The sequence below is a fragment of the Elephas maximus genome, chromosome 7 (assembly GCF_024166365.1).
Source record: "Elephas maximus indicus isolate mEleMax1 chromosome 7, mEleMax1 primary haplotype, whole genome shotgun sequence".
Taxonomy (NCBI): domain Eukaryota; kingdom Metazoa; phylum Chordata; class Mammalia; order Proboscidea; family Elephantidae; genus Elephas; species Elephas maximus.
Window position 1 is genome coordinate 90,126,154 of NC_064825.1, and position 26,255 is coordinate 90,152,408.

Consider the following 26,255-nt stretch of genomic DNA (forward strand, 5'->3'; position numbering starts at 1 on the left):
GAGCAGTCGTTAGTGGTAACCGGACACCACCTATTTCTGGTGTTGGGTTAGACAAGGCTGTTATTCTTATAGGTCATTAGTCGTATGGACTAATTCCTTCCTTGACTCTTTGGTTTGCTTCTTTCTCCTTTGTCCCAGATAGGAAGAAAGCAGTAGTTGTATCTAAGATGGCCTCTTGTAAGCATTTAAGACTCCAGCTGCTCAACAAACTAGGATGTAGAACATTATCTTCATGAACTACTTTATGCCAATTGACATAGATGTCCCCTGAGACTATGGTCCCCAGCCCTCAAGCCTAGTAACTCAGTCCGATGATGTGTTTGGATAGTTTAAGAAGTTTTCATAACTGTGCCCCCAATGTGCTTTATTATGTATATGAATATATATTCAGTACACACAAATATGTATATACAAATGCCCATAGCTATACCTATAAATACACATGCATGTACAACCATCAAAAACCCACTGCAAGCCTTCCCAAATCTATATAGCATACATATCTGCCTATTTAACCACTCAAATCAACTCTATCTGTGGAAAGAGACAATGGAGAAGCTCAAGATCATCAGTCAAAACAAAGCCAGGGACTGATGGTGGAACAGACCATCAGTTGCTCATATGCAAGTTCACGTTGAAGCAGAAGAAAATTAGAGTAAGTCATGAGCGCCAAGACACTACCTTAAGTATATCCCACCTGAACTTAAAGACCATTTCAAGGATAGATTTGATGCATTGAACATTAATGACCAAAGACCAGACAAGTTGTGAAATGACATCAAGGACAATTACATGAAGAAAGCAAAAGGTCTTCAAAAAGACAGGAAATAAAGAAAAGGCCAAAATGGATGTCAGAGGAGACTCTGAAACTTGCTTTTAAATGTCGAGTAGCTAAAGCAAAAGGAAGAAATGATAAAGTAAAATTTGCTGAACAGAAGTTTTCAAAGAGTGGCTCAAGAAGAGAAAGTAAAGTATTATAATGAAATATGCAAAAGACCAGGAGTTAGAAAACCAAAAGGGAAGAAAGAAAATCCTTGGCATTTCTGAAGCTGAAAGAACTGAAGAAAATATTGAAGCCTAGAGTTGCAATATTGAAGGATTCTAAGCGGAAAATATTGAACAATGCAGGAAGCAACAAAAGAAGATGGAAGGAATACACAGACCCATTGTACCAAAAAGAATTGGTTGACGTTCAACCGTTTCATTTCTGGAGGTAGCATATGATCCAGAACTGATAGTACTGAAGGAAGAAATCCAAGCTGCACTGAAAGCATTGGTGAAAAACAAATCTCCAGGAACTGACAGAATACCAATTGAGATGTTGAAAACAAATGGATGCGGTGCAGAGGTGTCCACTAGTTTATGCCAAGAAATTTGGAAGATGGCTACCTGGCTAACCAACTGGAAGAGATTCATATTTATGCCCATTCCAAAGAAAGGTGATTGAACAAAATGCAGAAATTATTGAACAATATTATTAATATCACATGCAAGTAAAATTTTGCTGAAGTTCATTCAAAAGCAGCTGCAGCAGCACATGGACAGGGAACTGCCAGAAATTCAAGCCAGATTCAGAAGAGGACGTGGAATGAGAAATATCATCGCTGATGTCAGATGGGTCTTGGCTGAAAGCAGAGAATACCAGAAAGATGTTTGCCTGTGTTTTATTGACTATGCAAAGGCATTCAACTGTGTGGATCATAACAAATTATGGATAACATTGTGAAGAAAGGGAATTCTGGAACACTTAGTTGTGCTCAGGTGGGACCTGTACACAGACCAAGAGGCAGTCATTCAAACAGAACAAGGGGATATTGCATGGTTTAAAGTCAGGAAAGTTGTGCATCAGGGTTGTGTACTTTCACCATACTTATTCAATCTGTACAACGAGCAAATATTCCCAGAAGCCGGACTATATGAAGAACTCGGCATCAAGACTGGAGAAAGACTCATTAACGACCTGTGATATGCAGATGACACACCCTTGCTTGCCAAAAGCAAAAAGAACTTGAAGCACTTACTGATGAAGATCAGAGACCACAGCCTGCAGTATGGGTTGCTCTTCAACCTAAAGAAAAAATTTTCTCAACTGGACCAATAAGCAACATCATGATAAATGGAGAAAAATTTGAAGCTGTCAAGGATTTCATTTTACTTGAATTCACAATCAACACCCACGGAAGCAACAGTCAAGAAATCAAAGGACATATTGCATTAGGCAAACTGGCTGCAAAAAAACCTCTTTAAAGCATTAAAAAGCAAAGATGTCACTTTGAGGACTAAGGTGCACCTGACTCAAGCCCTGGTATTTTCAATCATCTCTTCTGCATATGAAAGCTGGACAATGAATAAGGAAGAAGAATTGATTCCTTTGAATTATGGTGTTGGTGAAGAATATTGAATATACCATGGACTTCCAGAAGCATGAACAAATCTGTCTTGGAAGAAGTACAGCCAGAATGCTCCTTAGAAGCAAGGATGGTGAGACTTCATCTCACGTACTTTGGACATGTTATCAGGAGGGACCAGTCTCTGGAGAAGGACATTGTACTTGACAAAGTAGAAGGTTAGCGAAAAACAGGAAGACTGTCAACGAGATGGATGGACACAGTGACTGCAACAATGGTCTCAAACATAACAATGATTATGAGGATGGCGCTGGCCCAGGCAGTGTTTCATTCTGTTGTACTTAGGGTTGCTATGAGTTGGAACCCACTCCACAGCCCCTAACAACAAAAACAAGACTTCCTATTCATGAGCATGGTATGTTTTTCGGTTTATGTGGGTCTCTTTTGGTTTCTTGCAGTAGTATTTTGTAGTTTTCTTTGTTAAGTCTTTTACATCCCTTGTTACATTTATTCCAAGGTGCATTTTATCCTTTGGGGGATAAATGCTATTGTTTTCTTGATTTCCTTTTTGGAGTTCTTGTTAGTGTAGAGGAATCCAACTGATTTTTGTATGTTGACCTTGTACCCTGCCACTTTGCTGAACGCTTGTATTAGTTTCTAGATTTTTTTCTTTTTGCCATGTGTTGTCTGGTTTTAAAATTTTAAGCTAAATTTCAAAATATTAGTTGATCTACTATTGCCTTTAATATATTCTGCATTTAGGAGAAGGGCCAAATGATGTATGTTTCATGGATTTAATTTTCCCTAAAACTCCAAACCAAGTCAGCATCTTAGGGGAAGGAGGTGAGTGTGAAGAGTGAGGCCACAATATGCTGGAGCTGCAGGTGGAAGATGGTTCAAGGAGGTTTTGCTTCTGTCCACCTACTGCTGTGAAGCCAGATCAGATGGTTTAAACACTTTTCCAAATCCTGGCTTTCTGGTTACTTAAACCCAGAGATAAAGGATGCAAAACCGCTGTCTAACCTCAGTTTTGGTTACAGCCGTGGGTATGTGCTCACTGACACATTCTGGCACGCAAATAATTTTCACTGGCCCTAACTGGAGCAAAATTGAGTTTTGCTGAAAGGGATGAGTTTGTAAATCTATTTTTAGTAAAGTCTGCTTTGGTTTAATATGCTTATGTAACCTCACCAAAGGACTGATTTCCTCAGTGAGTAAGAATGCATGCAGAAGCCACAACCGATGACTGCCCTGACAGGGAACACAACAGAGAACCCCTGAGGGAGCAGGAGAGCCGTGGGATGCAGACCCCAAATTCTCATAAAAAGACCAGACTTAATGGTCTGACTGAGACTAGAAGAACCCCAGTGGTCATGGCCCCTAGACCTTCTGTTCCCCCAGGACAGGAACTATCCCTGAAGCCAACTCATCAGACAAGGATTGGACTGGACAATGGGTTGGAGAGGGATGCTGGTGAGGAGTGAGCTACTTGGTTCAGGTGGACACTTGGGACTATGTTGGCATCTCCTGTCTGGAGGGGAGATGGGAAGGTAGAGGGGCTTAGAAGCTGGCAAAACGGTCACGAAAAGAGAGAGTAGAAGGAGAGAGCGGGCTGTTTCATGGCGGGGGGGGAGAGTAATTGGGAGTATGTAGTAAGTTGTATTTAAGTTTTTATGTGAGAGACTGACTTGATTTGTAAACTTTCACTAAAAGCACAATACAAATTATTTTAAAAAATTCACTTTAATGATGACAAAGGCACTGATGTTGAAAATGACTGTTGTGAGTTTGAATAAAATTGATAAAAAAAAAAAAAAGAATGTGTGCAGAAAACCCAAGTGCCTGTTTAAAAGAGACTGTGTCTAGGCTGCTCAATTAATAATTAATAAGAGGAATCAAGGATCAAAGATGATTTCAACTGACAAGGCCAGGCTCTTCTAATTAGTGAAAACTGCCCAGTTACTGTGCGAGGAGACAGTTCCTACCCTAAATGTTTAAGTGACTTCTTGCTGAGCTGGTTTCGGAGGATTAAGCGCCGGGTAATTTCGTCTTTCCCAGGTGTGAGACACTTGTGTGTGCAGTAATATGATTCTGTGTTGTCAGGGAAAACAGTGTGTCTTTGTCAGCACTATTGGACAGATCGAACCCCTGAAGCGTGACCTCACTTCCAGGCAATCGCTCACCCAGACCTAAGCCCCGTGGGGTTACCACTTACCCTTCTGTTGAGAGACGTGGGAGTTTGGCTAGTGATACAGGGAGACGCTAGTCAGCAGAGTGAAGATAATGTGTGCCAATGGCCATGCTGGACTTCAGATAGCATTTCTTTTTGGAATCCTTTGGATTCAGCTTCTAAATGCTCAGCAATACTATCCCTATTTTCAAGAAGGGTAAAAAGCAAAAATCATTAAGTTTGCTTTGGCTGGTGGTTAGGTCATTTATTTTTCTGATTCTTTGAGTAATGTCTTCAATAATAATTTCCCACTGAGTGTTTAATTAAGTAGCCTGGGTGGTGCAGTTATTAAGCACTCAGCTGCTAACTAAAAAGCCTGTACTTCAAACCCACTGGCAGCTCTGTGGGAGAAAAGACATAGTGATCTGCTCTAGTAAAGATTACAGCCTTGGAAACCCTATGGGGTAGTTCTGCCCTGTCCTATAGGGTTGCTATGAGTTGGAATCAAGTTGAGGGCACACAACTGAGTATTTGCATTCTTGATATGCAGTATGTAATATTATGTAATACTGTATAACAAATACTAGCATGTTGTTGTTGTTAGTTGCTGTCAAGTCAATTCCAATTCATGGCGACCCCGTGTGTGCAGAGTAGAACTGTGCTCCATAGGGTTATCAAGGCTGTGGCCTTTCAAAAGCAGGTCATCAGAACCCATCTTCCTATGTCCCTCTGGGTAAGTTCAAACCACCAACCTTTTGGCTAGTAGTAGAGCACTTAACCGTTTGTGCCACCTAGGGACTTCAAAGTACTAAAAAAAAAAGCTACTATTTATTAGTAGTAATAATAAACTCCATAGAGTTTTTGATGGCTAATTTTTCAGAAGTAGATCTCCAGGCCTTTCCTCCACGGCAACTCTGGGTGGGTTTGAACTGCCAACGTTTTGGTTTCTAGTCAAGCACTCAACCATTTGTGTCACCCAGGGACTCCATTAATAACAATAAAATCAAACCAAACTCATTGCCACTGAGTCAATTCTGACTCATAATGACTCTATAGGACAGAGTAGAACTGCCCCATAGGGTTTCCAAGGAGCATCTGGTGGATTCGAACTGCTGACCTTTTGGTTAGCAGCTGAATGCTTAACCACTGTGCCACCAGGGCTCTATTAATAATAATAGCTACCTTTTATGGTGTTCTAATGAAGAACCATGTACTAGTCTATGTGCTTACAGGTATTATTGTATTTGATTGCCACAGCACTCTAATTACCATGTCCATTTTACAGATTTGAAAAGCAAAATGTGCAAGAGAAATTGAGTAACCTGACAAGAGCTGTCAGTTGTAGAAGTTGTAGAAGTCAGATTAGAACCCAGAAATCTGACTCTAGACCTTCAGTGCATAGCCTCAAAATCATTCTGCCTACATTTACTATATACCAGACACATGACAGTTGTGATGTGGTGTGAGGTGATGATTGTCACATCCGTTTTACAGATGGGCAAGTAAAGTCTCAGAGAGTTGAAATAAGTTACTCCAGGTTACACAGGTGGTAAACAGTTCATTTTAGATCAGATCCAAACCTGGGCTCTTAACTCACAAACCAGCTGGCCAATAAAGGAGAATCCCATTCCTATCTTGGTCCATGTGGAGCCCAGTGCACAGGACAGACAGGTAGGAATGGCCCTTCCTGCCATTGGTTTCAGCTGTCTATACAGTAAGGCATCAGAAATGAGAGATGGTTGTATTCTGAGCTGGGATTATAGAAAGTTGTTACTCCAAATCTTGTGATTTAGAATAGCAAGGAGCAAAGAAAGAGTTTCAAGGGGATGAAACCTTAAATGTCATTAAGTCAAGCCCCATAATTTCACAGATGAGGAACTATTGCTTCAGAGGCAAAAAGTAATTTATCCAAAGCCATGGAGAAAACGTTAGTGGTCTTCCTGGGGTTAGAGCCAAAATTTCCTGATACCTGTGTATTGTAAAAAGTCTGTTTTGGTGTGATTCTCCATTTTCTGGCTGAAGGTCAGTGATGTTCTTCAAAATCATCACTTTAAAGATCTTGGATCATCTGAAGGTTCTATACATATTAGCTTGAACTAGATAACATTGCCACTTTTATGGGTCAAAAAGGTTGAATGTAATCAATTTCTTATGGTTCTACCTGGTAGTGTTTCATTAGGAAGTGGCAACTAGCATAAGCATAGTCGGCCTTAAATTTAGTAAATTAGAAAATCATGTTTTCCATGTTGGATTACTTCTTTACCATCATGTTGTTTTTCTTAGTTGGAGTCAAGTCAATTTCAACCTATGGTGACCCCATGCATTACAGAATAGAATTGCTCCATAGGGTTTTCTTGGCTATAATTTTAATGAAATCAGATTTTCAGGCATTTTCTTCCTTAGTACCACTGGGTGATTTTCAATCATTAATGTTTAGGTTATTAGACAAACACAAGCAATTTGTACCAACTAGGAACATTTTCTTTATCCATAAATATATCCATACCCACCCTTAAAACATACGTGAATACTTTCTACTCTTCCCATTCCATCCAAAGAGAAATATGAAACAACTGTAGAAAAATAGAGGAAGTTTCCTGTAGTTAAGATTTTCAAAGGCTAACAAATATGAGTGGTAGTTAATGTCCTATTTGCTCTTAAAAGTTAAATTTTAAGAGATTCCCTCTTTTACTCCACCACTAAGACCGTACATTCTCGTAGCATCTCATAGCTCTTTTTTGTAACCCTTATAATTTCCCATGGCATAGTGGTGAAGAACTATGGCTGTTAACCAAAAGGCCGGTAGTTCGAATCCACCAGGTGCTCCTTGGAAACTGTGTGGGGCAGTTCTATTCATGCTATAGGGTTGCAATGAGTCAGAATTGACTCAACCGCAAAGGATTTGGTTTGATTTTTTTTTTTTTTTAATAATTTCCCATTTATTGGTAAGTTTATTTGACCTGTTTCTTCTAGTTCCCATGAGGGCAGAAACCCTACTGGTTTTGCTCCCGCTGTACCTCCAACACTTAGCATAGTGTCCAGCACATAATAGGTACTCAACAAATACGTGTTAAACAAATGAATGAACACTGAATAATCTTCTTTATTCCTGTCCTCCCTATCCAGCAAACCTAAAGTCAGAATATTTTATTTAAATTTAAATCCAACAATGAAAACCCTTTAAAGAAAAATCCCATCTTATCACTTTGAGAGAGTCACGTCCCATGCTAGCCAATGAACTACTACACTAGGCACCAATATACTCAGGAGGCAGCCTTATGAACTGATGGCAACTGGACCTTCTGTTTCTGCATTTTTCACTCCCAACTCCTACCCTAGAAGTCTTAGTAAGGACTTCTCTTGAAATTTTGTATGGCCATGAAGGTACTACACACCCACTGCCGTTGAGTTGATTCCGACTCATAGCGACCCCATAGGACAGAGTAGAACCACCCCATAGAGTTTCCAAGGAGTGCCTGGCAGAGTCAAACTGCTGACCTTTTGGTTAGCAGCCATAGCACTTAACTTAAAATTTGGATCTCATGATTTAAGGGGCATTGAAATGTACCAGCCAGACATTACTATATGAGCTTGGTCATCATGCTTTCTTACCATTGGGATAGGTGTTCTGGCAATCCTCCTTACCTCCCTGCCTGGCACATATGCACACACAGAAGGCCAAAGGCAACACCTGAGTTGAATGCAGCCACCTGGACACGGCCTAGTAGAGCCATGTCAGCAGAACAGGGCAGGGATTGGGAGTAAAAGATGCAGAGACAGAAGGTTCAGTTGACATCAGTTCATTAGGGTCTGAGGATTTTGCATAGATTGGGTTAGATTTAGGACCAACTGGGGCATAGTAGAAGATGCTTTAAAGCAGATTTTGGATAAGGAGGGTCTAAAGACTTTTTAGCCAAACCATAGCCTCTGCTCGCATCACACGCCAGTCACATTCTGGAGAAAATACTCTGATCCTGGAATTAATCCACAGTCTGTCAAGGACATGTTGTCGTTAGGTGCTGTCAAGTCAGTTCTGAATCATAGCTACCCTATGTACAACAGGAGAAAACACCGCCCAGTCCTGCACCATCCTCACAATCGTTGCTATGTTTGAGCCAATTGTTGCAGCCACTGTGTCAATCCATCTCTTTGAGAGTCTTCCTCTTTTCACTGAACCTCTACTTTACCAAGCATGATGTCCTTCTCCAGGGATCCTCACTTCTAAGGAACATTCTGCCTGTACTTCTTCCAAGACAGATTTGTTTGTTCTTCTGGAAATCTATGGGATATTCTGTATTCTTCACCAGCACTGTAATTCAAATGCATCAATTCTTCTTCAATCTTCCTTACACATTGTTCAGTTTTTGCATTCATATGAGATGATTAAAAACACCATGGCTTGGGTCAGGTACACCTTAGTCCTCAACGTGACATCTTTGCTTTTCAACACTTTAAAGAGTCCTTTTGCAGCAGATTTGCCCAACACAACATGTTGTTTGATTTCTTGACTGCTGCTTCCATGGGCACTGGTTGTGGATCCAAGTCAAATGAAATCCTGGAATTAATCCATAGTCTATGGATGACCTAGGATGGTCAAATCCAGACAGACTGACCTGGATGCTGCCCTATCTGCATCCTGGAGCGGGACCTGGCATAAAACCTGCACTTCAGAGAGTAGAACTTTTAGACATGTCTTTATTTGCCTAAGCTAAGGCCTAGAAAGAGTGATCTTTCACCAGCTAGAAGGAAGACAGTGTGACCTGGAATGCTGGCTGCTTTTAACTGCCTTGCAATCTTTTAATCAAGATCATTATCTGCAGGCTGGCTGTGCTAGACAGTGAAGTCTGCCCCATTAACATCTCAGCAGAGATTACAATCCTCTGCTTATGGGACACAAGAAAGCCAGGCCCTGAGAAATAGCTGAGACCGATGGCTTGCTTGAGAAATCAACTCATCAAACAGGACTTGGTTTAGGTAATTGCTCTTAGCTTGGGCTGAAGTTGATGGTGGCATAGCCAGAATTCCCTGTTCCTCTGTCTTTTCGCTAACAAAATTCTTCAATGAGTGGTCTATGTGTGCTCCTCAAGGTCTTCTCCTTAAGGCTCTGATGTCTGGCTTCCATTTTATTCATTGTCTTCCCCAACCTGAGCCATCTCTCTTGTTGGATCTAGGTTTGTTGGCATTTTCCCACGGTTGCCTCTGCTGCTCCCTTGAATGATTCCCTGTTACTGTCCCTGCCAAGTAAGGACAAGAGAAGAACATTTCGTATCCTTCTAATGTAGGGTGAATCTGATGCTCGATTTATTCATATGTCACTATGGCTGTGGGAAAGACAGAATCTAATTCAGCCCCAAGTTTTGAATTGTGAGAGCCAGATATTTATTTTAATTAAATTTCCAGCTGTGTGACATGACTGACACATTCTCCAAGACAATGGGAAATTGAGGCATCTGGGCACCAAACAGTTGCCCTAAATTGTTGTCACCAAAGTCCCTTTTTATTGCTCTTCTTACTACATTTTATTGGAGGGATGAATAATGGCAGGTTTTTGGTCTGAGATAGACAAACACTGAAAAGTTTTGTGAAGAAGAACATGCTGGGTTTTAGGGTTTAAGGACTTTGGGCAAATATCCTGTTGTTGTTGTTGTTGCTAGCTGCTGTGAGGTTGGCCCCTAATCCATGATGATCCCGTGCACAACAGAACAAAACGTTGCCTGGTCCTGCACCATTCCATGATCGGTTGTGTATCCACACAGACTGTTGTGATCCACAGGGTCATCACTGGCCGATTTGTAGAAGTAGATCGCCAAGCTTTTCTTCTTATCCATCTTAGTCTGGAATCTCTGCTAAAAGGTGTTCAACATCAGAGCAATACACAAGATGCATGGTAGCTGCCCATGAGGTGCATTGGCAAGGAATCCAAGAGGCTCTTTTGCATGGAAAGTAAGAATTCTACCACTCAAACACCAATGTCCCCTAGACAAATCTCCTAGAGTGTACCAACTGTCTCCTTTCTGCCAAATGTAAGTGTGCAAAAAAACAAACGAACACAAAATAAAAAGTTGAACTACTATTTATTAAGCAGTATACAATTTTTTTTTTTTTTTTATACTTCACTAGGGAGCCCTAATGGCACAGTGGTTAAGAGCTCAGCTGCCAACGAAAAGGTCAGCAGTTCAAATTCACCAGCTGCTCTTTGGAAACCATGTGGGGCAGTTCTACTGTGTCCCAAAGGATTACTATGAGTTGGAATGGACTTGACGGCAGTGGGTTTTGGGTATTCTTGACTATGAAGTCTACTGTACGTATAAGTATACTTTGCATACATTTTGTATACTTTTGCAAAGTATTCTTTGCATGCATTATCCCATTTATACAACCCCTCGTGGAGACATTTTCATCCCCACTTTATAGGTGAAGAAAAGAAGACTTGTCCAAGGTCACATGGCCAGTAAATTGTAGAGATAGGACTCAGAGTTAAGTTTTTCTGAAGCCACGGTCTGTGTTCTTAATAGCACTATGCTACGCTTGTTCCTTAGTCTTTTTCTTTTTCATTTTTTTAGTAACAGATATTTTACTTTCTCTCTCCCTTTTGAAACTCTCCCATCTTAAACTAAATACTTCTAGTTTTCCATCTACTTCCTCTTTCTCTCTTTCTTTTGCTGTTTCTTCCCCCTCTCTTACACTCTGAATGTACCCCAGATGTTTCTAAACACCCTTGGAGAGATTATATATATTCATGGCTTCAATTAACAGTTCCATAATCCGCCCCAGACTGTAATTGCCAGGAGAACAGAGACCAGGTCTGAACTTCAGTGGCAAACACCAGCATATTGTAAATTGCCTGACACATAGTAGGTGTTCAATAAATATTTGTTGAATAAGTGAATAGAAGGATGAATGAATCACTGATCTACTGAGAATTCTCAGATATTCTTTTCTCCAAAACCTGGACTTATATTTCCCTCTACCCACTGAATATTTCCACCTAGGGTGTCCTGCTCTTGTGAAATGGTAGTTAAATTTTGGTGGAACCACTGAGGGTTTCAACAACTTTTGGTGGCTGCCATACCAGTTGGACTCTATCATTTTTCCCTTTAGAGGCAGCTGTATTACCAAGGTGGGTCTTGGATCTTCTGCAGAGGAGAATAGCAGCACCTGGGTTCCTTCCAATGATGTGGATTTGGGCTCTTTTGGTTGGGGTGGGGGGGGCGTGGTCCCACTGCAACCAGTAGGGTTCCACTGCAGCCTGCTAAGTAGACCTAGATGGAGAAGGGCCTTGAATCTGAAGTGACTGGTAGCTCATTTGGGGGTGACAATATCATCATGTTTGTTTGGGCAAATGTATCCTAGAGTTGAGTGCCCAAAGAGACTTAGTTCCAGGTCAAGTCTAGGCATGGAAGAATAATAAGCTCATAGTCATGAAGAGTCATGATCCTATCAGATCTGTCTCTCAGTTTCCTCCTCCCACTGTGAGTCCTCAAATTTTCCCATAAAACTTGGCCATGAATGCCAACTTGGTGGCTGTCTTTAGAAACAAGGGGTGTGGTCCACTGAGAATTTGTTCTCTCTGAAATAATTAATCAAATGAGTTCTTGGGGAAAAGGATTAACAGAGAGAGACTTAAATGTTGAATGACATCTGGCTGAGTCATCCTGTTCACTTTACTGTTTCATACCTGTTCTGTAGTGTGTGCTTTCTGGTGGGCATTCACGTGTGATTCAAAGATTTTTCATACTTCCTGCCTGCTGTCATATGTCCATCCTCCCGCCATTCCCCAAACCAATTTTATCCCAATTTTTCAATCTTTCTCCATCCAAGCTCCTGACAAGCCAGCCAGTCTATATATTTTAACCCTGGGCTACTTTTTTTATCCATGCCAAGTGGGTGACCAGATTCATCACCTGAAACCCTTCCCGTTGGAAGAAGTTTTTCCTCATCAGTATCTTTCAAAGCCACCTAAGTGAGGATATAGTACAGATGCTGGTCATTCCCAGCTTGCATCCACAGCATGAGTTGGCCCATCCATAAAATCAGCTCAGGATTTTTCCTCCTCTGTCATCTGATTTTAAGGATTCTACTATGTGACCATAGGTGTGAGCAGAGGGAGGAGTGCTGGTGCAAAGATAAGGAGTGAAATGGAAACCTGGGCTACATGCGATCGTAGCTTGCTCATGACCTCTGGACAAGCTCATGTTCAACCCCAGATGTATCATTTCCATCTTGTGATGAATTGTTTCTGGGTCTGTCTGAACTATGACTTGATGAATCTGACAAAACCCGGCTCATGAGGGACACAGTTCCTGATGTATAATCACTTGGTGTCTCATGGACCAGTTCCATCTCTATCAGGGTCAAGTAGCACACTAGGGTTTTTCAAAGGGCAAATTATTTTCCACTGCAGATAGCATGGCCTTGTTTCAGAATTTCAGGGCCCTGCATAGTGATGTTCCTACTGGCACATACCGTAAACTCCACATGACATCTCTTCCCATCTCAGACACTCAGATATCATAGTGGCTTCTGGTTTGTCTGAGCCTAGTGGCAGGGTTGCTTGCACCACAGTCTGGAACTGTTGCAGAGCTCTTTCTTGCTCTGTGTCCCACTCAAAACTGGCAACCTTTCAAGGCACCCAGTATATGGACTGGAGCAGTATTTCCAAGTATAGCATATGCTGTCTGCAGAACCCAGAGAGGTTGATCAGGTGTTGAGCTTCCTTCTTCCTGGTAAGTGCAAAATGCAATAATTTGTCTTTTACTTTGTATGGGATATCCTAGCATGCTCTTGACCACTGGGCCTTTATAAATTTTCCTTATGTGTCAGATCCCTGAAACTAACTGGATTTATCCCATCCTTTGGAGCAGATATTGGACACTTCTTGCTCACTTAGCCTTTTTAGCATAATGTCATAGATATAATGGATCAGCATGATATGCTGTGAGATATACAGGCAGTCCAAATCTCCTTAGACTGAGAGTGGGAGCTAACACAGCCCTGGAGAAAACTATAACTGTTAAATGAAGGTGAACTGTTTCTGATCCTCTTTTCTGATATAGAAATTAATGGCTCAATACCACATACCTGGGGCCATGTTAATCTGCTCTGGCAAAGATGCCATATCTGGCATGGCAGCTGCAATTGGATTTGTGGTAGTCTACTCTCATCCTCCAGGAGATCTATATAATTTCTGCAAGGACCCAAACTGGTGAATTAAATGGAGATAAAATGGCGATCTCTACCCCTGTATCCTTTAAATCTTTAAGGCTGGCATTCATTTCTGCCATCCCTTCAAGGATGTGATTTTTTTGTTTTGTTTTGTTTTTTGTGCTTACTCTCTTGTCTGAGAGTAGGATAGGAGGAGGCAGAAGTTTCAGACCTTTTTACTTGTCCTTTCTACATAGCTTTTACCCCACAGGTCAAGGACTGACTGTGGGGATTACACCATCTGCCAAGCATCCCTATTCCAGCTATACATTTAGAAAGGACCAGTAGGTGGTCCATGGACCCAACTGGCCCCATTGTGAGCCAGACCTTGACCAGAAGTCAATGTATGGCCTGACCCCATAGGCCCTACTCTAACAGATAGGTTATGATGACACTTTGGGTTTCTGCTATCAATGTCACCTTTAACCCAGTGTACAACAATCACCAAAATACTTGGGTATTCATACTTTTCCTAGTGTAGAGTTACTCAAGTAAAAGGCCATAGGTCATTTTGGGAGAGGACTAGGAGAATCAATATCTTGTATTCTTACCATGGTGTTGCAAGGTCCTTTCACCTAGGGACTGGCCTTTTCTTTACTGAGTTCTGCATCTTAATAATAGTTGGAATTGGATAAGAGATTGTACCTTTTATTGGGGACTTTCCTCAGTCTCCTAATCATCCACCCCTGATTTCTTCTGATGGCACAAGTTACTGTACCAGGCCCCTGAACTTGCTCCATAGGGTTTTCAATGGCTAATTTTTTGGAAGTATATTGTCAGGGCTTTCTTTAGAAGCATCTCTGGATTCAAGCCTCCAACATTTTGATTAGTATCAGAGTACATTAAGCATTTGCACTACACAGGGACTCCGAAGTCCATCTTATCACCTGCTTTCTCAGGCCACACCTGCTACTAGCTGTTGCAGGATGAATTCTCCAGAAAGCAGACTCTGAGATGAGTTTAGTGTATGCAGTGTTTATTAGGGAGTGTCCATGGGATCAACATACATGAATAGTGACCAATTCTATTCCAGTATTCCTGATTTTAGCACTGATGATTCAGCATCCTGGGAACCCACTTGTCTCAGAAAAATTCTCATCTGTGGAAGGGAGAGGGCAGAAGCAGGACTGGGTGGAGGAAGAAGCTGAGGTGCAATGCAGGCCTGATGGCCTCAGCTGATCCCATGAGGAGCTCTGGAATAAAACTGACCCATCAGACTGGCCAAGCATGGGGCTGAAGTGGCTGGGCCTTTATACCACTGCACCCTCAGTCATTGGAGTTCTGAAACAGACCATTCTGAGTGGGGCTGGTCACTAAAGGCTGTCTGCTGACAGCACTCCTGGGAGTTGGGACAATAAGTTCCTCCATGAAAGGGGGCCTTGGTTGTGCACCCCTTTGTCCAGTACAGGTGTGTGCAGACATATTCTTTGATTGGACAGGCTACCGGTACTCACAAGAAATTGGTGGCAGTGGTTGCCTCAAAAGAAAGGAACTAGGTAACCAAGACAGCAGAGTGGGAAGAAGAATTACTCTAAGGATATACTCTTTTGTATGTTGTGAATTTTTAAAATTACATTAAATAGATATGTACATTGGAAACTTGAATTTGAATTTAAAAAGTTACTCAGTAAGCTGTGGTACATACACACAATGGAATACAATGCAATGGTAAAGAGTAATGATGAATCTATAAAACATCTCACAACATGGATGAATTTTGAGGATATTATGCTGAGTAAAATAAGTCAATCACAAACGGACAAATGTTGTGTGAGATCACTATTATAGAGAAACAAGAAAAGGTTTACACACAGAAAAAAATATTTGGTGGGTATCATCAGGGATGGGGGGAAGGGAGGGAAAATTACCAAATAAATAGAAGACATATGTTAATATTGGTGAAGGGAAAGGCAATACATACTATGGGAGAAGTCAGCAAAACATGACCAAGGCTCGGGAGGACACTGAGAGGAACGCAAGAACAAAGGGCAACAATGGAAATTACTACGACATAGACAATCCTGCAACAACGAATAAACACTAATTTATGAATGGATAGATAGGTATATGGATATGTGAAGAGATGTAGGAGGGTGTAAGGGAATACACCCACCTGCAGATATAGGTTTGGTGGTGGATATTTCTACATACACAACTGTAGATACTGTTTATATGTTACTATAGACAATCGAGCTCACAAAGGCCACAGTCAGGACAACTACTTAGACATAACCAAACACTTACAGAATGAAGTTCCAAAGCTTGAAGGCAAAGGACCATAGACTTAGGGTACCTCTATGTCAATTGACACAACATAGTTCATAAAGACAAAGTTCTGCATCCTACTTTGGTGAGTAGCGTGTGGGGTCTTAAAAGCTTGCAACTGGCCGTCTAAGATACAACTATTGGTCTTTTAGCATCTGGAGCAAAGGAGAGTGAAAGAAACAAAAACTCAAGGGAGCAATTAGTCCAAAGGACTAATGGATCTCATGAACCGCAGCCTACGTGACCCTGAGACCAGAAGAACTAGATGGTGTCCAACTACCACTATCAACAGTTCTGACGGGGATCACAAGAGAGGGTACTGGACAGAGCAGAAGAAAAGTTACAGAGCAAAAAATCAAATTCTCAAAAAAGACCAGACTTACTGGTCTGACAGAGACTGGAAAAAACCCCACAACTATGACCCTAGAACACCCTTCTGAACTGGAACTCAAGCTGTTCCTGGAGACCACCTCCCAGCCAAAACATAGACAGCCCCATAAAATAAACAGTAGCACCCGAAAGGATCATGCTTCTTAGAACGACCAATTATAAGAGGTCAAAAGGGCAAAATTTGCCCAAAAACAAAGATGAGAAGGCAGGAAAGGGTAGAAAATCAGGACAAAAGAGAACGAGGAACCTAAGACAGAATTGTGGAGAATGCTGATACATTGTGGGGAATAAAACTAATGTCGCGGAACACTTTATATATGAACTATGGAATGGGAAACTAATTTGCTCTGTAAGCTTTCATCTAATGCACAATGAAAACAACAAAATAAAACAAAGCTGAATCAGTATTTTAGGAGCTCAATTCAACATGTGCGATGTACTGAAGAGAAGGAAACCAGAAAGACGGTTCTAATAGTTCAAATTCAAGATGATGGAAGCTAACCAGAGTAGGCAGTGAGAATGGCAAGAACTACATAAAAATGAAAAAATTCAGAGACAGCAACGGATTCATTGCCTAGGTGTGTGATGAGTGTACTTGTGATGTCGCTTGAGAGACACTGACTTCTGATACCAGCTGTGATGGTTAAGATTGTATGTCAGCTTGGCTGGGCCATGATTCTCAGTGTTTTTGATGGGATCTGAGGTTAGTAGCCAATCAGCTGAAACGGAATTTCCTTGGGCATGTGGCCTGCATCGGAATATAAGTGGACGTTCTGGATTTTGTCTGCTCTGGAACCTGCAGCTGCCTTCTGTTTGTCTGACCTCCAGATCTTGGGACTTGAGCTAGCAGCTTATCTGCTGATCTTGGAGTTTGCCAGTCTCGACAGGCTGTGAGCAAGAGCCCTGCTCTCCCACCTGCTAATCTTGGCTTCACCAGCCCCTACAGCAGCATGAGTCAGGAGAAGACTCTATCCACATCCATGGGCTTGGGATGTTCCAGCCTCTACAATCATGTGAGCCGTTTCACTGATATAAATCCCTCTCTCTATATATATTTATATGCTTTACTGGGTTCTCTAGAGAACCCAGCTTAAGACACCAACAGATGTTCCATCAAAGGCAAATAAGGCCAAAGGAACTGTGCCAAAATGGAGCCTCAAGAGAGTTTCAGTGAGTGAATTAGTTGACATGTTGTTTGTAATTGAAACCATTTTTGTGTTTTGTTTGAAACAGAAACAGAACAGATTTTTTTTTTTAATAATTAAAGGACCTAAAATAACTTCACCCATCCTGAAAAGTAAACAAAATTGATCCTGTTCATCAGCTGACAATACAACAGTCAGGCAAAGGGGCCCTGGTGTGAGTCTAAGCTCACTTGCGCATATTGGTAGATTTTATGAGAAATGCTCGTCTCCATCTTTTGGGTCTAAATAAATAATCAAATGTAAAAAAAAAAAGAAAACTCTCAATTAAAAAAAAATGGAAATAGTAAACAATTCAGAACTTTGAATGTAAAGCAGTTTTCTTAAAATGCATTCGTTTCTTCATTTACCACCTATTATGTGCCAGACACTCTTCAAGGTCCTAGAGATCCCAAAGTGAAAAATAAGCAAATACCCTTGCTCTCATGGGTCTAATATGAGTCTACCATAGCCTTTGTGTTACTCAAATGGGTAAAAATATTTAAATTCCTTTACCAAGTTTATGCTCTTATTTTTTAATCTAAACCAATGTAACCAGCTGGGTAGTATAAGATGAATAGTAATTTTAATGGCCTAGTTTATTATGCAATTGCTACCTTATTTTACACAAACATCTGAGTAGTATAGTCACAAATACATAATTTTACAACATTCATTTTATGTGTTAATTTTAATCTTCAACTTTAATGTATTTCTATTTCTTCCTTTCTCTACCTTTTCCTCCAAATCATATTATATAAAGTTTCATATGGGCCTCAAATCCTTTTCAAAATGAGGATATGTAAATATAAATGAAATCTTAATGCTTTAACACCATATATGCATTCCTGAAAACTCCCTGCTGTTCGAAAAATAACAAGGCTTATGGGATAGACAGAGCCCTGGTGTTGCAGTGATTAAGCGTTTGGCTGCTAACCAAAAGGTCAGCAGTTCCAATCCAGCAGCCGCTCCTAGGAAGCCCTATGGGGCAGTTCTACTCTGTCTTATAGTGTCGGTATGAGTTGGAATTGACTCGAAGGCCGCAGGTTTATGAGATAGGGTTGCAGCAGACCACTAAAGACTTATGCAGCCATGTAACCAGAGCGCTAATAAAAACAATAATATTCCTAATAAAAATGTTACCACAGCTAGCTTTCTTCCAGCATTTGGACCTAGCATCACCGTTAATTAATCATCTGCTTCCTTAAATCCTGAGCTTGGACTTCCCCCTTTAAGACATGTCTCATAGGGCATTTGCTTCTAACAGAGTCTATTTTCATCAAATTTTAAAATCAGATCGAGTCTGTTGCCTTCTTTTATATACGGGAAAATGTCTTAGTGTCTTCATCCCTCCTTCCTCAGACAGCTTAACAGCGAGCAAGCAATGGAGGCCCATGGAGCTCCTGAGCCAGCCATTTTCTTGCAAAAAAGAATGAACTTCTGCAAGTTTTCAGCTTTATCCACCCTCCCTCCCCCCGCCGAGGTTTTCACATGTGGCCGAAACTCTCTTTTTAACTGTGAGAAAGCCTGTCCCTGATTGCTTTAAGGCTATATGCTGGGAAAAATTACATCTGAACCAGCATGACTACCATGTTATGCTATTATCGTTCCTCTGCCAACCAATTCTGTATGAAGTAATGTGCATGAAAGATTCGTCTCATCAACATTAATGTGAGTTAGCCTTCTATTTTATGCAACTGCATAGCATTTAGTTTGGTATACTTTTAGTCAGGTGTTACATTAGTTAAGACTCTTATGAAAGAAATCATTTCAAAATAAGTTAAGCAAAGAAAAAAAAAGGAAACTTATTTGTTCCTTCTAACTTAAAAGTCTAGGGTAACAATGTGGTCAGGATTCTATTTCTATGTCTTGGCTCTGCTTTTTTGGCTTTGCTTTGTGCATTGGTTTCATTCTCTTTGGTCACAGACAGTCTTTCTCCATGTATTTGGAAGATGGTCTCTGGCAGTCTAAAGCATGCAACAAGGCGGGGGAGGGTGGTGGTGGGGAGAAAGGGGATGGGAGGAAAGGGGATGGGAGGAAAGGGGTTGGGGAGCAGAAAAATGGAGTGCCATGATTGCAGCCAGAGTGCAGGCAGGACATTGTGACAGATAGCCATTCCAGAACACCATGGGATAGTGTGTTGGGCGGAGATGTGTCTAATGAATGAGGGGAACTGGATAGACGCAACCTGCATATACTTGTACCTGAGTACAGTGGAAAAGAATCTGAAATTAAGAACTAAAAGACACTTAGGAAATGTGAACTAAAACATTGTCAAGGTTAATGTAAAAACATTAAAAGCATTAACGTATAACTAAGGAGTCCCAGGTGGCACACAGTTAAGTGCTGAGCTACTTAATGGAAACTTTGGCAGTTCGGCCCACCCAGAGGTACTCCAAGAGAAAGGCCTGGAGACCTGCTTCCGAAAGGTGACAGCCGCGAAAACCTTATGGAGCACAGTTCTGCTCTGACATTCATGGGGTTGCCGTGACCCGGAATTGACTTGACAGTAACTGGTGGTAGTAACATATGACTAGAGAAAAGAGTCACGTAACACACAGCTAGAGAAAACAGATGTCAAGGGAGACAAGTACAGTAAGTCAGGACAGATGATTAAAAGACTGAAACAAAAGGCGAATGTTTAAAGACTAAAAACTAACAGAAATAAGGAAAAGTCAAGAAAAAAATAAGGCAGTGAATTAATTCTCCCTTAATTAAGAATGGATGTACAGAAATAATTGGAAAAAAAAAAAAAAAAGACGATGACTAGTAGAAAAATGGAGCCCTGGTAGCACAGTGGTTAAGAGCTATGGCTGCTAACCGAAAAATCAGCAGTTTGAATCCACCAGCCTCTCCTTGGAAACCCTATGGGGCAGTTCTACTCTGTCCTGTACGGTCACTGTGAGTCTGAATCGACTCAACAGCAGTGGGTTTGGTTTTGGTTTAGTAGGAAAACCTCAGTCCCAAGCTAAGAAAGTATTAACAAAGATTATGGGTGATAATACATTCTTTAATATATTGTGGATTTGTTTTACTGTAAGGTTTTTACTTCATATTGAAACTATAGGTGGTGGTGATTTGTTGCTTAAGTAAATAGAAAAAATTCCTGAACAATATTTGAGTGGCATTGAGTGATTGAAGATTAACAGTTAGAAGCAATTAAAGCTTGGGTTAAAATCACACTTATTTGTAAGCTTGGTGAGTCAGATTCATTGTAAAAGCCAAAAGTTAAAAGTTACCTGGGGCAAAAGCAATATCTTTACAATGCCAGCTTTCACAATGGCAAGGTTTTTAACAATGTCATTCTTGGCTGGGAACCGAAACCAGTAACTTGAAGTAAGAGTTAACTTTTGCTTTCTGGAGAAAATGGTAGAGGAAAAAATGATAGTAAGTTCTGAAATTTAGGAAGATGAAAGAAAGAGCATTTCTAAAAAGACACATTGATTGCTGATATGACACTGATGAACGTAGGTGAAAATGAGTTAATTCATTCTATTGTGTGATAGGAAGCCTAGTTAGAGGTGCCCTGAAGTTCAATTAACGGCACTAATTACTAAAGCCAAGGGAATTTAAAGGGCAGAATTATATCTGACTTCCCTGTAAAATGAATGGGTTTGAAAGTACCATTGGAAAATGTCAATTAGGTGCAAAACTCCTAGAAATGTGAATTTAAAACAGAATCAACATACGAGAGAGAGGTTATCAGGATCCTCATCTGCATGAAAAACAAAATGGAAAGGGCAGAGATGTGCAGGCTTAACAGTTTGTATAGTTCCTTCTCAAAAACTGTAGAGGGAGATAGGGAAATCTTTGTTCTTTAATGTCCTAACATCCTAACATTGTGGTTTTAATCACCTCTGAATATTGTTAATAGATATATGCGGTTTTACTAAAATGTCCCAGAGAATATACCTGTGACATTTACATAAGGAATCAAGGCAGTTGTCAACCTGGAACTGTTCCTGTGTCCATTATCTCGAACGATGTAAAAATACACAAATCAAATCCATAGATCTGCATCTATATTTGCTGAGAGATATTTGTTCATCTATGTCAGGCAAATGTCACAGAATTTAGAGGCCAAATAGACTCTCAGCTCTAATGCTCACAGGTCTTGGGCAAGTTCACCTTTCTGAACTTGTATGTTCATTTATAACATGGGGGTTTATTAAAAAAATAAAACAGATATATTTGATTGTCTACTATGTCTGAGTCTACTAAGTAGAGATTCAGTGAAAAAGAGGAAGACCATCAACAGGATGGATTGACACAGTGGCTGCAACAATGGACTTAACCTTAGCAACGATTACGAGGATGGCGCAGGACCAGGCACTATTTTGTTCTGTTGAGCATGGGGTTGCTATGAGTTGAAAATGACTCTAGAGTACCTAACCACAACAACTATGTGTGGAGCACAAGAGTTATGGAAATAGGTAGGACATGAACCTGACACACACACACTTATGTTCTGTTCGCAGGTGATGATTACACCGAAGTCAAAGGACTATTAAGATGACTAAAAGATGAAACTTCTTGCTAAACTGTAAGATTTTATGCAATTAAGAAGTATAGTTAATGAATTGATTCATAGTTTGCTAATGGGAAGACTCATAAAAATAAACATTCAAAAAGGAGGTATCAGATAAGCTTTATTGACTAAGCAAAATCTTATAATCCTGTCTTCCCAACTTCTTCCTTTGTAATATATCACTGACTGATTTATTTATAACCCCCCTTCTGTTCTAAATGGGGATTTAAGGCTTTTCCAGTCCTACTCAGTTAGCCACAATGATCAATGATGTTCCAGAATATAAAAGCTAATATGATATTCATTTTTCCTAGGCTCAATTCTCCCACAGTGGAGCTGGAAGGAGGAGGTGAGGGAGACACATCTGCTTTAATGTTGCTGAAGGGTCAAAATTCATTCATTCAACATTTATTGACATCTACATTATTAACCTAGGTTTGCATCAATATCATTTCAGGGGTAAAGATTTCCCACCCAGTACTGGACATACACATTCAGTGCCCTAGGGATGTCTACTCCCATTCTCTTGCCTGTTGTACCCTTCTTGAGGCATCTCTTAGACCATTTATGTGAGACAGGCTCCTAGATGGTCGTCAGTGCTTTGATTGGGAGGTTTACATTTGATGTCAACACAACTGACTACTTCAAGAGTACACTTGTTACACTAATATATTGTATTTCCTGGGATAGGGTATTTTGTTGTTTACCCAGTTTTTATAAAATAATACAATCCTAAAGTAACACACACAAACTATACAATCTTTCTATATTTAGAACATGGGAAAGAAATGTTTATTAATTGGAAAATTTAACCATGCATAATGAAAGAGAACAGATCCTAGCTAGCAAACAAAACAAAACAAAACAAAACAAAACAAAACAAAAAAGCCCAAAAGGCAAATCCATTGCCATAAAGTCAATTCCGACTCATAGTGACCATATAGGACAGAGTAGAACAGCCCCATAGGGTCTCCAAGGCTGAAATCTTTACAGAAGCAGACTGCCACGTCTTTCTCCTGCAGAGTGACTGATGGATTTGAACCGCTGACCATTTGGTTAGCAACTGAGCACTTAAACCACTGCACTGACAGGGCTCCTCCTAGATACCTAGTGAGTCAATTACAGCACCATTGAGTCATTTTTAGAGATAATTTTAAAGGGACATTGTCTTAAGCTGGGTTCTCTAGAGAAACAAAACCAGTGAAGTGTATATATATATGTAAGTAAATAAATACGTACATATGTCTATATCCCCCATGCGTCTGTCAGTTTGTCGTATTGTGGGGGCTTTCGTGTTCTGTGATGCTGGAAGCTATGTCACTGGTATTCAAATACCAGCAGGGTCATCCATGGCAGACAGATTTCAGCTGAGCTTCCAGACTAAGACAGGCTAGGAAGAAGGACCTGGTAGCCTACTTCTGAAAAGAATTAGCCAGTGAAAACTTTACGAATAACAGCAGAATATTGTTTGATATAGTCTTGGAAGGTGAGCCCCTCAGGTTGGAAGGCATGCAAAATACAACTGGGGAAAAGCTGCCTCTTTTTTTCAAAGTAGAGTTGACCTTAATGATGTGGATGAAGTGAAGCTTTTGAGATCTTCATCTGCTGATGTGGCACTACTCAAAATGAGAAGAAACAGCTGCAAACATCCATTAAAGTAGAAAACCCCAGCCCACTGCCATAAAGTAGAGGGCAGTGAAAAAGAGGAAGACCCTCAATGAGACGGATTGACACAGTGGCTTCAACAATGGGTTCAAGCATAACAATGACTGTGAGGATGGCACAGGACTGGGCAATGTTTCATTCTGTTGTAGTCTCATGGGTCTCTACAAATCGGAATCGACTCGATGGGACCTAACAACAACGTGTGTGTGTGTGTGTGTATATACAGTTTGTTTTATATATATATATATATATACACACATACTTACTGATGAAGATCAAAGACTACAGCCTTCAATATGGATTATACTTCAGCATAAAGAAAGCAAAAATCCTCAAAACTGGACCAATAAGCAACATCACAATAAATGGAGAAAAGATTGATGTTGTCAAGGATTTCATTTCTCTTGGATCCCAATCAACACCCATGGAAACTGCAGTCAGGAAATTAATCTACGTATAGCATTGAGCAAATCTGCTGCAAAAGACCTCTTTTAAGTGTTAAAAAGCAAAGACATCACTTTGAGGACTAAGGTGCACCTGAGCCAAGCCATGATATTTTCAATTACCTCATATGTGTGCAAAAGCTGGACAATGAATAAGGAAGACTGAAGAAGAATTGATGTCTTTGAATTATGATGTTGGTATACTCAAGAATACTGAATACACCATGGGCTGTCAGAATAACGAACAAGTCTGTCTCGGAAGAAAAACAGAGTTTTTTTTCCTTAGAAGCTAGGATGGCAAGACTTCATCTCATGTACTTTGGATATGTTATCAGGAGGGACCAGTCCCTGAAGAAGGACATCATGCCTAGTAAAGTAGGTGGTCGGTGAAAAACAGGAAGAGCCTTGATGAGATGGATTGACACAGTGGCTGCGACAATAGGTTCAAACATAAGAACAATTGTGAGGATACTGCAGGACTGGACAGTGTTTCATTCTGTTGTACACATGGTAGCTACGAGTCAGAACTGACTCGACAGCACTTAACAACAACAAATACATATATATATATATATATATGAGCCCATTGCTGTAGAGTCAGTTCTGACTATCTACACATAGGGAGAGAGAAGGAGAGATTTATTTCAAGGAAATGGCTCTTACAGTTGTAGAAGGGGGCAAGCCCTAAGTCCATGGATCAAACATCAGACTGAAGGCTTCTCCTGACTCACGTAGCTGCAGGGGCTGATGAACCCAAGATTGGCAGATCAGATAGCAGAATTCTGGCTCACAGGCTGCGGAGGTCAATGAATTCCAAGACTGGCAGGTAAGCTGCTAGCTCAAGTCCCAAGAACGGGAGTTTAGACGATGAGAAGCCAGATGCAGAATCCAGAGTGAAAGCCTTACTGGAACTGGAACACACGTTTATATCCTGGAGGCAGGCCTACCTCCAAGGAAACACCCTTTCAACTGATTGGCTGCTCATAGCAAATCTCATCATGAGTTGATTACATCATTACATAACTGCCAACTACACCATAACTGCCAAACCACTTAGAATCACGACCCAGTCAAGTTGACACACAACCTTAACCATCACAGACGTCAATATCCTTTTTCCTTACTTACATTAAAAGTGATGGATGCAATTAGGCTTGAAACCATCAATGAATAGTTGTGAAACCAATGGGAAAATTTGTGATGATTTTAAAATACATCGTTCATGTACTCAGTAAGTGGTTGGTTATGATGGCTTGATCAATTCCCCAGCAAGGAAAAAAAGTATGATTGAGGGCCACAGATAAACACTTACCATTGAAAGGATGAAACTATATGTTACATCCATACCTTCAGTACTATACTTAATAATTTGAGGGATTTTTAAGGTAATTTTGACTATTGGAGATTTTCACTTTACTTATTGCCTTTCAAACCTAAGATGCAGCTCTATCATATACCAAAAGAAACAATTTTCTGACTTCATTTGCAAACACGTGGTCTTTATTGCAATAATAAACAATATCAAGTAGGGAAGGTAAAAGGTACTTATTAAGAATATAGATTCCTATATTTAATTTTTAGAGATAAAAATTAATCATACACTTGAATGATAAATGAAAATCCAATGCATCAATTAATGGTCCCCCCAAAATTTTGGGAAATAGTAGGCCAGTAGCCTCAAAGATAATGTGTCTGTCAGTTTGTCGTCCTGTAGGGGCTTGCGTGTTGCTGTTATGCTGGAAGCTATGCCTCCGGTATTCAGATACTAGCAGGGTCACCCATGGAGGACAGGTTTCAGCCGATCTTCCAGACTAAGACAGACTAGGAAGAAGGACCCGGCAGTCTACTTCTGAAAAGCATTAGCCAGTGAAAATCTTATGAATAGCAGCGGAACATTGTCTGATATAGTGCTGGAAGATGAGCCCCCCAGGTTGGAAGGCACTCAAAACATGACTGGAGAAGAGCTGCCTCCTCAAAGTAGAGCCAACCTTAATGATGTGGAGGGAGTAAAGCTTTCAGGACCTTCATTTGCTGATGTGGCAGCACTCAAAATGAGAAGAA

General features: G+C 40.6%; 1 long non-coding RNA gene across 2 annotated transcripts in view; it reads left to right on the forward strand.

Annotated features, from left to right (window-relative positions):
- The window catches only part of LOC126078720 (uncharacterized), a 111,525-nt gene that overhangs the window by 46,441 nt on the left and 38,829 nt on the right, over window positions 1-26,255 (forward strand). The gene's annotated exons all lie outside the window — the stretch shown is intronic.